This window comes from Arachis stenosperma, chromosome 3 (genome assembly GCF_014773155.1).
Source record: "Arachis stenosperma cultivar V10309 chromosome 3, arast.V10309.gnm1.PFL2, whole genome shotgun sequence".
NCBI classification, from domain to species: Eukaryota; Viridiplantae; Streptophyta; class Magnoliopsida; order Fabales; family Fabaceae; genus Arachis; species Arachis stenosperma.
In genome coordinates, this window is record NC_080379.1 from 58,548,182 (window position 1) to 58,558,720 (window position 10,539).

At 35.7% G+C, this 10,539-nt stretch overlaps 1 long non-coding RNA gene across 1 annotated transcript; it reads right to left on the minus strand.

The window, feature by feature from the left end:
* Nucleotides 1-324: 324 nt before the first annotated feature.
* On the minus strand, nucleotides 325-10,136 carry LOC130970367 (uncharacterized). Its single transcript, XR_009082047.1, has 3 exons — nucleotides 9,702-10,136; nucleotides 7,762-7,860; nucleotides 325-1,010 (listed from the first exon to the last, which is right to left on the minus strand). It is a non-coding gene; the product is annotated as an uncharacterized LOC130970367 (long non-coding RNA).
* Nucleotides 10,137-10,539: the final 403 nt, after the last annotated feature.

Here is a 10,539-nt window from a genome sequence, read left to right on the forward strand (position 1 = left end):
TCACTACGCCCTACAGTCGCGAGTTTGAAGCTCGTTACAGTCATCCCATCCCAGATCCTACTCGAAATACTAGAAACAAGATTTAGACTTTCCGGATCTCAAGAATGCTGCCAATTGATTCTAGCTTATACCACGAAGACTCTCATCTCACGGAATGGAAGGCTCTATTGTCAGGAGATGCAACCATGCGTCGTAGACCAGGAATCCAAGAGATACACACTCTAACTTTCGCAGGTAGAACGAAAGTGTTTGTTTGGCACGCGTTCATAAGTGAGAATGGTGATGAGTGTCACGGATCATCACATTCATCAGATTGAAGTGCGAATGAATATCTTAGAATAAGAATAAGCATGAATTGAATAGAAGAACAATAGTACTTTGCATTAATACTCTAGGAACAGCAGAGCTCCACACCTTAATCTATGGTGTGTAGAAACTCCACCGTTGAAAATACATAAGACCAAGGTCTAGGCATGGCCGAGAGGCGAGCCTCCAAAACGTGATCAAAGGATCAAAAGATAATCCAAAGATGTCTAATACAATAGGCAAAAGTTCTATTTATACTAAACTAGTTACTAGGGTTACAGAAATAGGTAAATGATGCAGAAATCCACTTCTGGGCCCACTTGGTGTGTGCTTAGGCTGAGCATTGAAGCTTTTATGTGTAAAAATCTTCCTTGGAGTTAAACGCCAGTTTTTAATTTGTTTCTGGCGTTTAACTCTGCTTTGCAACTTGTTTCTGGCGTTTAACGCCAGAATAGGGCAGAAAGCTGGCGTTAAACGCCAGTTTGTATCGTCTAAACTCGGGCAAAGTATGGACTATTATATATTGCTGGAAAGCCCTGGATGTCTACTTTCCAAATCAATTGAGAGCGCACCATTTGGACTCCTGTAGCGCCAAAAAATCCATTTCAAGTGCAGGGAGGTCAGAAACCAACAGCATCTGCAGTCCTTTATCAGCCTCTGAATCAGATTTTTGCTCAGGTCCCTCAATTTCAGCCAGAAAATACCTGAAATCACAGAAAAACACACAAACTCATAGTAAAGTCTAGAAATGTGAATTTTTCTTAAAAACTAATAATAATATACAAAAAAGTGAATAAAACATACTAAAAACTATATAAAAACAATGTCAAAAAGCGTATAAATTATCCGCTCATCAAGTACCACGTGTATGTACTTGTTGTAAAATTAAATCCAAATTTAGCGGTGTACCTTCGATCCCATTGAAACAATTCCTAAAATTTTAACACTATAAACTGAAATTTCTATTGGGTTTAATCCAAAAATTATGAAGTAGGACGTCAAGGTTTTTTATATTAGGAGGAACAATCATACTTTCATCATTGAAGCAGGTGCATGACCAATGGCTTGAGTGAGGTGTCTATATCTAGAGAAGACATCCAGCCATGATTGTATACGGGACTCTTTGAACCACAACTGCCTTGCAAAAGATGTAGCGTGGTCCAACGAAGGGAATGGAGAAGCATCTATCGTCTTCTCTACGAACCAGTAGCTTTTGCAAACCAAAAAGAAGTCTCGGCTTTCCAATATCCCTGATAGGCCACAGACATAGAAAGAGTGTACAAGGACAATATAAACATGTGATTGCAGGAAGACTTGAAGGAGAGGATACAACATTGTGAAAAACTGGTTAGATAAAAAAGAAATTTATGAGAGAATAAGTTTTTAAATATCTAAAATAACTCAATCAATTCAATCTATTATCTATTGATATGACCAAAATACAAGACAGTCAAAATCATTGGTGAAGCATGATAGTAATATTTATGCAGAATCTCATATGAATATGAGCTAAATGTATAACGGAGAAATAAATTTATGAAGCGGCAGCCTCATCACAATTTTCAACGCTGTCATTAGTGGATTTTTCTAAATCGCCATCTCGTGTCAACCGTAGGCTTTCGACATCAAATTCAGGCAAGCTAGTCATACAAGGCTGGGGATGAAGGTCGACCTCACACTGTTCATAATCTTCACCCATGTCAAACAAATCTCTTGGCTTCACATGGACTACGACACTCCATCCATTGTCAACCTCATCATCCACGTATAACAGAAGACGCACCACAGATGCCAAGATGTATGGCTCGTCGTCTTCTCGATCACCGGTGTGAATCGGTGTCGCAAAGTTGACACAGGTATAGCCCAATACGTCTTGTCGTATGCCTCTGCTTGACGTGGTGTCTGCCCAAAGACACTTGAACAAAACCACCATGAATTCACCACTGTAGTTTAGCTCAATGATGTCTACTAATCTCCCGGAATACGAGACATCGCCAATAGCAACATTGCTATCCCGTTTGCTTGTATAACTTCTAGTATCTGAAGTGACATAAACCCCGCTATTTTGTGTTTTCATCCTTTCCTCCCTCGACATGGTTCTAAATTTATAGCCATTGACGTTGTAAGCCTTAAATCGTCTTGCCTGAGCAATGGGACCACAAGCAAGCCACTGCAACTCGTTCGAATGACTGGTGCTTCCAAAGGGAACCTGGCATGAAACAATTAGACCCAAGATAGCACCAAAGGATAGTCGGATCCTGATATACAAAGGATTACCTCATGCTTGAACCAGTTGGGAAACTCTTTGTGCACAACACTATCTATATAAGCCTGGGATCTTGTTTTATTTCGCAGCTTTCTCTTTGTGATGGCTCTAAACTCACTGTGCACACAAAAAGTTGATTGTTGGTCAGTATTCCCAATACCATATTGGCTCACTTCATACAAGTAGAACTCACACTCCATACATACACCAAGAATTTCTCTACAGCAATGTAATTGACCAGTACATGGCGATGTGCTTGAAGGTTTTCGGTTGATGTTAGAGTAAAAAAGGAAGCAGCCCGACCGCCTTTCCAACCTCTAGGAACATGCTGGCAATATCGCTTGGCGAAGCTTCGCTCGGCCGATCATCAACGCGCATAGGTCGGTTGATCCTGGTCTCGACATTATCTAGGTATCTTGAACAGAACGTGAGAATCTCCTCAGATAAGTAGCCCTCTGCAATTGAGCCTTCCAGTTGTGCCTTATTACGCACGTAATGCTTGAGACGACATAGATACCTTTGAGAACATAACAAGTAAACTACTAGAACCAGGCTATATTAACGAAACATATCGAGAAGGCTAATACAGATTTTTACCTCTCAATTGGGTACATCCAACGGTAATGCACTGGGCCACCGAGGCGTACCTTATCGACTTGATGCACCATTAGATGAACCATGACTGTGAAGAAGGAAGGTGGAAATATCATCTCCATGTGACACAGAGTATGGACCACACGATCCTGAAATAGAGGAAGTTGCTGAGGATAAATGGATTTACTACATATTTGTCGGGAAAAGGTTGATAACTCTGCCAAGACGGCAGACACTGGGTGGGCAATACATGCTTTGACACAATTGGCAATAGATGTTCCATTAGAATGTGGCAGTCATGACTCTTTAAGCCCAATAACTTGCGCTATTTTAAATCAACACAGCGAGAGATGTTGCTAGAGTACCCGTCTGGAAAGACCACATTCTTGATGGTCCTCAGAGAGATATCCTTCTGTGGATTGGACATGGTAAAGACTGCAGAGGGATACTTTCCACCTTCAAGTGGCCACATGTCATGCTTGATTCCCATTAACTGGAGATCTTTTCGAGCTTTTAGGTGGTCTTTGGATTTACCACTCTCGTTCAACATGGTGAAGACAATGATATCACACACATTCTTCTCTATGTGCATCACGTCTAGGTTGTGACGTAACTCGTTGTTCTCTCAGTATGGGAGGTCAAAGAATATACTCATCTTTTTCCAAGGAGACTCGTCTTGCAACATGGTCTACTGTCTGCGTCTTCTTTTACCAGCAACCGATTGCACCTTCCCAAGTGAGACGTGCACACCCTCCAACTGTCTTAGGATATCCCTGCCAGTTAATTTCACAGGTGGGATCTGTTCTCTACCTTACCATCAAATCTAGTTCGGTCCTGTCTATATTTATCATCGTGATTCAAGAAGCGACGGTGACTCATGAAACACCATTTTTAACTGAAGGTAAGTCGTTTAGTCTCAGCATCCAAATTGCACGTGGGACAAGCTCTCCCCCCCGTACGTATTCCAGCCAGATAAATTGTCCAAGCTAGGAAAATCGCTGATAGTACACAGTAAGGCAGCATGCATCTTGAACGTTTTCTTCTCACTAGCGTCGTACGTATTAACACCGTCCCACAATTGCTTCAACTCATCAATCAGGGGCTGTAGGTAGACCTCTATGTCATTGCCAGGCATTTTAGGATCCAGAATAATCATGGAGAGAACATTGTTGGTTTGTTTCATGCAAATCCAGAGGGGTAGGTTGTACGGAATAAGAATAACTGGCCATATTGAGTACTTCGAGCTCAGGTTTCCATAAGGATTGAAGCCATCACTGGCCAAGGCTAAGCGAACACTCTGCGGATCACCAGAGAATTCAATATATATCCTGTCAGATGCTTTCTAGGCCTCGTCGTCCCTGGGATGCCTCAAAGAACAGTTAGAGTTGGTTCCTCTCTTGTGCCACAATATGTCCATAGATGTCTTGCTGGACATGAATAATTGCTGTAACCGTGGAATCAGATGAAAGTAACAGAGAATCTTTGCCGGCAGAGGCTTCCTATTCTTCTTGACAACAACGTTGATCCTTACTAGAAAATTCTTCCAGGTTTTTTGCTTCCACCTGGATGCTCAACACCGTTTGCATCTAGACAGGTCTTAGTCGGAGCCCTGATATAGCATACAGTCATTTGGACATGCATCTATTTTCTTGTACTCAATACTGAGCTTCCTTATGATCCTCTTGGCATCATGCAAGGTCTTCAGAATCTTTGCATGCTCAAAGGCGTCCCTCAATAGCTCTAGAATCAACCCGAAAGTCTTGTCGTTCACTCCACACATGCACTTTATATGGTACAGTCTCACCAAGAAAGACAACTTTGAGAATCTTGAGCATCTCGGATATAATCCTGCTCGCAGTCCTCAAGCAGGTCATGAAAGGCACGAGCCTCGCAGCTAGGTTCATCAGATAAGTATGGCAACCCCTCTGCAACATCTCCGACATGCTCATTCATCGAGTCTTCGTCATCACTCTACAGTCCCAGTAAGTTGAATGCATCATAGACCATATCACGCATTTGATCTCCTGAATTTTCAGTGGGTTCTAGTTCTTCTCTACCACTGGATCTCTCGTCTATGATCCTCTCACCGTGATGTAACCCAAAAGTATAATTAGGGGAAAAGGGTTTCATCAGAAGATGATCATACGCATCCTCTTTAGTTTAAAAAAATCGGAATCCACACAAAGGACATGAACAATGTATCATCCCATCGGATGATGCATTAGAAAATGCAAAGTCAAGGAATCTATTCAGACCATCCCTGTAATCTGCACTACCTCATGGCTTTGTAATCCAACTCTTATCAATGTCTAATTTAATGAAATAGCAAAAACAAAGGAATAAACTGTAAACAAAGACATAAAACAAAAAAATGGTGATAAAAAAATGGGCTGTGTCCGAAGAACTAATAACAGTTCATCACAATTATGAAATAGGGGAGTAGAATAAGAGTTAAATTCGAGAAATTATTAGAAGCAAAATCTTATAGCACACAAAAGGTATTGAGTAGGTTGTTTATTCATTACAAAATTCTGTGCTTTCTAAAAAATTACTGGCAAAAAGAATTACTTATCCCAAGTCCAAAAAATAAAAAGATAAAGAAAAGCTTCCTTAAAAATGAGGAAAAAAAACACAAGAGTAAAAGTTAGAATTAAATAATAATTAAAAATAAGGTGTGAAATTGTTGAACGGAAAATAACGCAGGAATGATTAGATTGCATTATAATTCCTTTATAGCCTTTGCTATCTTTTATTGCTATACCCAAACCATTTCAACTAAAAAGTTGGAGGGCCCTTGGGTGCTAAATTGTAATAATTGGAAAAGTATGGTAATTGCATCTCTTAATAGTAATATGGCCTTTTTTAAGGTGCATATTTGATCTGCATGGACATGAAAGAAGCTTTGAAATTTTTAGTGCGATTCAGACAAATATGCAAACGGCTTAATTTTAACTATGTTCAAATTTCGACCACAACTGAAAAAATATAATTTAGTGCAAAATATTTAGCATGAAATCCCATTTAAGTAAGGAAATAAAGCAAGTATTAACCTAATTGAAATGTCATGAAATTATTCTTTTAAAAGTTTAACTCAATAGAACGAAAGACATAAATAATTATATCAGAGGGACTATAAGCAATGCACCATCAAGCAGAGGAAACCATTATCCCAACCCCTTTGATCTCACTTACTCTCAGATCCTGGACATAGTTTACCTCACCCATGTCAACGATGATGAAATCTGCAATACTAGTATCCTCTCTGGTCTTGTGTTGAAGCTTATACTTCAAATCATTCATCAACTCACATTCAAGAATATTCTACCATCCACCTTGTTTTTATTAAGGATAAGTATAGACTTTTAATGAACTAAAATTTTCAAAGTCTTTTAAGTTGCAGAACACATTCAAGAATAATTTATTTTTATTAATATATACTAGCGGCTCACTAGGCACTATCGTTATAAAAAAATAAAATATCTTAAATTATTTACATATAAAATGTTAAAAGAAACAAATTTAAATTAAAAGCAAATTATTTTCAGTCCTATTTAATTAGAAGCAAATTTAAAAATTTGTATCCAAAATATTTTTTTATCTCTATCCATAATTTTAATAGATAAAAAAATATATTTCTCCAATCTTATCCTAAACCTCTCTAATTATCTTTAATTTTATTATTTTTTAAGATTATTTATTTTTATTTTAATTATATTATCTCATCATATTATATATTATCCTTTCTAATTATTATTTTTTATTTTTTAATTTTATTATTTTTTTTACCATTTTTCATACACATTTATCATTATTTTTTTAATTAAGTGAAATAAAGATAGGGAGAGAGTACTACATGTACTTCATAAAATAAAGAAGAAGACAACATGGGTAGAAGTTATGTGTAGAATAAAAAGGTAACTAGACAAAGAATAAAGGAAAATTAACTAATAATTACATTTTTTACCAAATTTTAAAACGATAATTATATTAAACATTATTTATTAATGGGATTAAAATGAAAAAGCAGAAATTAGACACCAAACTCTCATATTCCTTTTATATATTGTTATATATATATGGATATTATTTAAATACTGAATTTTCTGAATAATATGTGGATAGTAGTTATCAACTTGAGTACACATGTATACAATGTATGAATTTCTATAGGTTGACTTCAATTTCTGTTTTTTGGTTAATAATTTGTACAAATAAGACTCAATGTTGTTTTGAAAATATAGCTGAAGAATATTAAGCATGGCTGCTCCTACTTAATTATTGATTAGTTACCTATTAAGTCCCTTTGATCTGAACATGCTTTTCAGATTGAGAACTCTCAAAGTATTAAAAATGTATATGTACAATAACACTAAACCAGTGATTGTGTTAAGAAGTTCACAATGCTGAATATTGCTTATAACACTTTAACAATATCATATTTTGTATTAGTCTCAATTGTTTCTTATTATTTTCATTTTCTTAATTAAGATAACGATCAATTCTACATCTCACACAGGCAAAAGATGTATAGAACAATAATAATAAATCAGAATCATCATACTCATAAGAAATCACAAAGTTGAAAGAAAAATAACCTTGATCAGAGTGTGCTCTAGAAGCTTCTCCTTAGAGACAATTTTGCAATTTCTTTTCGCAGTACTTAGTAACCGACACCGTTGAAGATCCTCTACAGGCTTTCAGTTTCAAATAAATTTGCTTTAAAACAGCGCGATTTCAATTTCCAAAACCCAAAAGAAAATAACAAAAACATGCAGTTACTGCAAGGATATGCTTTTCACTGGAGATCCCAATAGGGTTCCATAAAAACAAAAGGAAAGAAGCATAAAAACTTGAGGAGAGAGATGGATGAGTACTGTGGTATCTCAAATCACAATCAGAAACTAATAAGCTATTTGACTGTGTCAAGGAATATATTCACCAAAACAACATCACGTGGTATTTAAGTAACTAATACCCTACACTCCAACTTTTTTCCCGTCTCCCATATACCGAATCATAAACATTGCAAAACTAATTGGTAATCCACCAACCTACCATCAAATATATTAGCTCTGTTTTCTTAGTTATTCCATGACTTAAAAAATTAAAGATAAAACCCCACAAATAGAAATCCAGTATTTGTGAGAAGCACACTAACAACGTAGTTAATACTTTGAACACAAATCTAACTGAAAATCCTATCTTTCTGCAAGAAACAAGCATAATAGAACAGAGATAATGGGGATAATAGCTGAATTATTGGAGTACCCTTATTTAGATTTGAGCCATGGAAGAAAGATGCTATAACAGTGATAATTATAGTAACAATAATGAAGCATATAATTGAGTTCTTCCAAAATTTTGGCTTCATTTGCAATGAAACAGTAAACTGTATTAACCAAAAATGAAAAAGAAAGAGGAAGCTTTCACCAAGACAAAGAAATTGAAGTCAAGTAAATAAATGATAAATTAAATTAAACATGCACATTCTATAATAAGTCCATTATTATTCATACATGTAAAATCATCAAAATTCTCTCTACTGTACAATAATTTCTCTACCAATAATTAAAATATAATCAAGCTAAGCTAGCTAGCTTTTTAAATTAATTAAGTACTATTTTCTAATTTCACATAAATAATAATACAAATCCAACTTCTCTATGTCATTGCCATAATGTTGATCACAACAGTTACCAATCACACAAATATAAAATGGGATAAAGGGTCATGTGTCTATATGTTTGTTAGAACTTAGATAGGCTTCTTGATTTTAACATTCCATTCATGAATCAGATGATACCATGCATGAATGCTGCAAAACATGGAATAGAACTAGGTACAATATAAAGAAAATATAATCAATAAGCTTTCATGTTTTCAATGAACCGGACACAATAAACCAAAAACTCCATAATGTAGCTATCTCAGGAACTAAACGGCAAGAAGAAATTGTAAAATTGTACAATGACATGTACAAGCTTCAAAGAGATTCAACTAAGCAAGAAAATTTAAAAATGTTCCATCAAAGCCATTTAGATGGATCAAAGTTATCAGATATAAATTTTGAAGAAATAAAATGTTCTCATTTTTCTAGCAAATCTATTTAAAATAAAGACCAAGGTGTAAAGCACAAATAACCCACCAGTAGCACATCATATGAAATATAAAAATACCAATATTCACTTGTCACTTGAAAAAGTCAATAACAAAGTACCTGTTCCCAGATATATTTGTAGCTTATTGAGAATTGGATTGTGAGACAAGAATCAATCCAACAATAAAAGTTTCACAAGGTTACAGTGTACATAAATTATCTATGAACTTAGTATCAGAGCAGATAAAATTGCAAAGCAAACTATCTAACCCAGAGAATTTAGATTAATTGAAAACTAAATGTATTTATCTAACCAATTCAAACTATCTAAACAGCAGCAATTAACCCAAATTACCATAAGATATAGACAAATTCCTTTTCAGAATCCTGAACCAAGAATGAAAACAAAAAGGAAAGTTCAGTGTTGGAAGAACGAACCAGTGACAGGGGAGAGGCTACGATAGCTCGGATTGGCTCACGATGGAGGAAGGTGTAATAGTGTCGTGCACGATCGAGGATATAGGAAACTTTGACGCCGGTGAGAGAAGTACAAATGGGGGCTCTGCGACTCGAAAACCCACACAGAGGCGCAGGGTGGAGCTGCAGCGGTCGCCGGGGATATTAAGGCATAGGGGGTGCGGGTTGTTTCGCGCCCTGTTCCCTCTCTTGTTCGCGCCAAACAGAAAAAGAAGCTTAAAGATATGTATGCAGATTTGCCAGCATTTTTTCACTGTCCAACTGCGATACAGGACTGATGAGCGACTTTTACTAGACCGCCGCTCAACTCTGCCGCAATCCTTTCAATCTGCGGCGATTATGGCCACCGTCGCTACTCACCCGCTGATACTCTTCGCTTCTGCCATAGTAATAAATGACATTAGTAACATAATGATTATAAGAAATGAAGATATACGATGAAATATATTAGCAACTCTAAGTTCATCAAAGAGTACCGATATGTACTCATACTTGAAGATTTTAAACTTGAAATATTAATTACCCAAATTAAATTATAAAATATTCATTTTTAATAGATTACTAAAATTATAGTTTCAATTATGTAAAATATCTTATTATAGCAAAATTATATAATAATCTTAATTAATTTAAACTCAAATAGTAATAATTATAAAAATTAATTTAATTTTGTCTATTAAAATAATTTCTAATAAATAGTTCAAACTAATAGAATAAATTATAATTAGTTTAAATTTTAATAATCATAAAATTAATGTAGTTACTTTTAATGAAATAGTCCTCTAAAAAAAATAAGTTT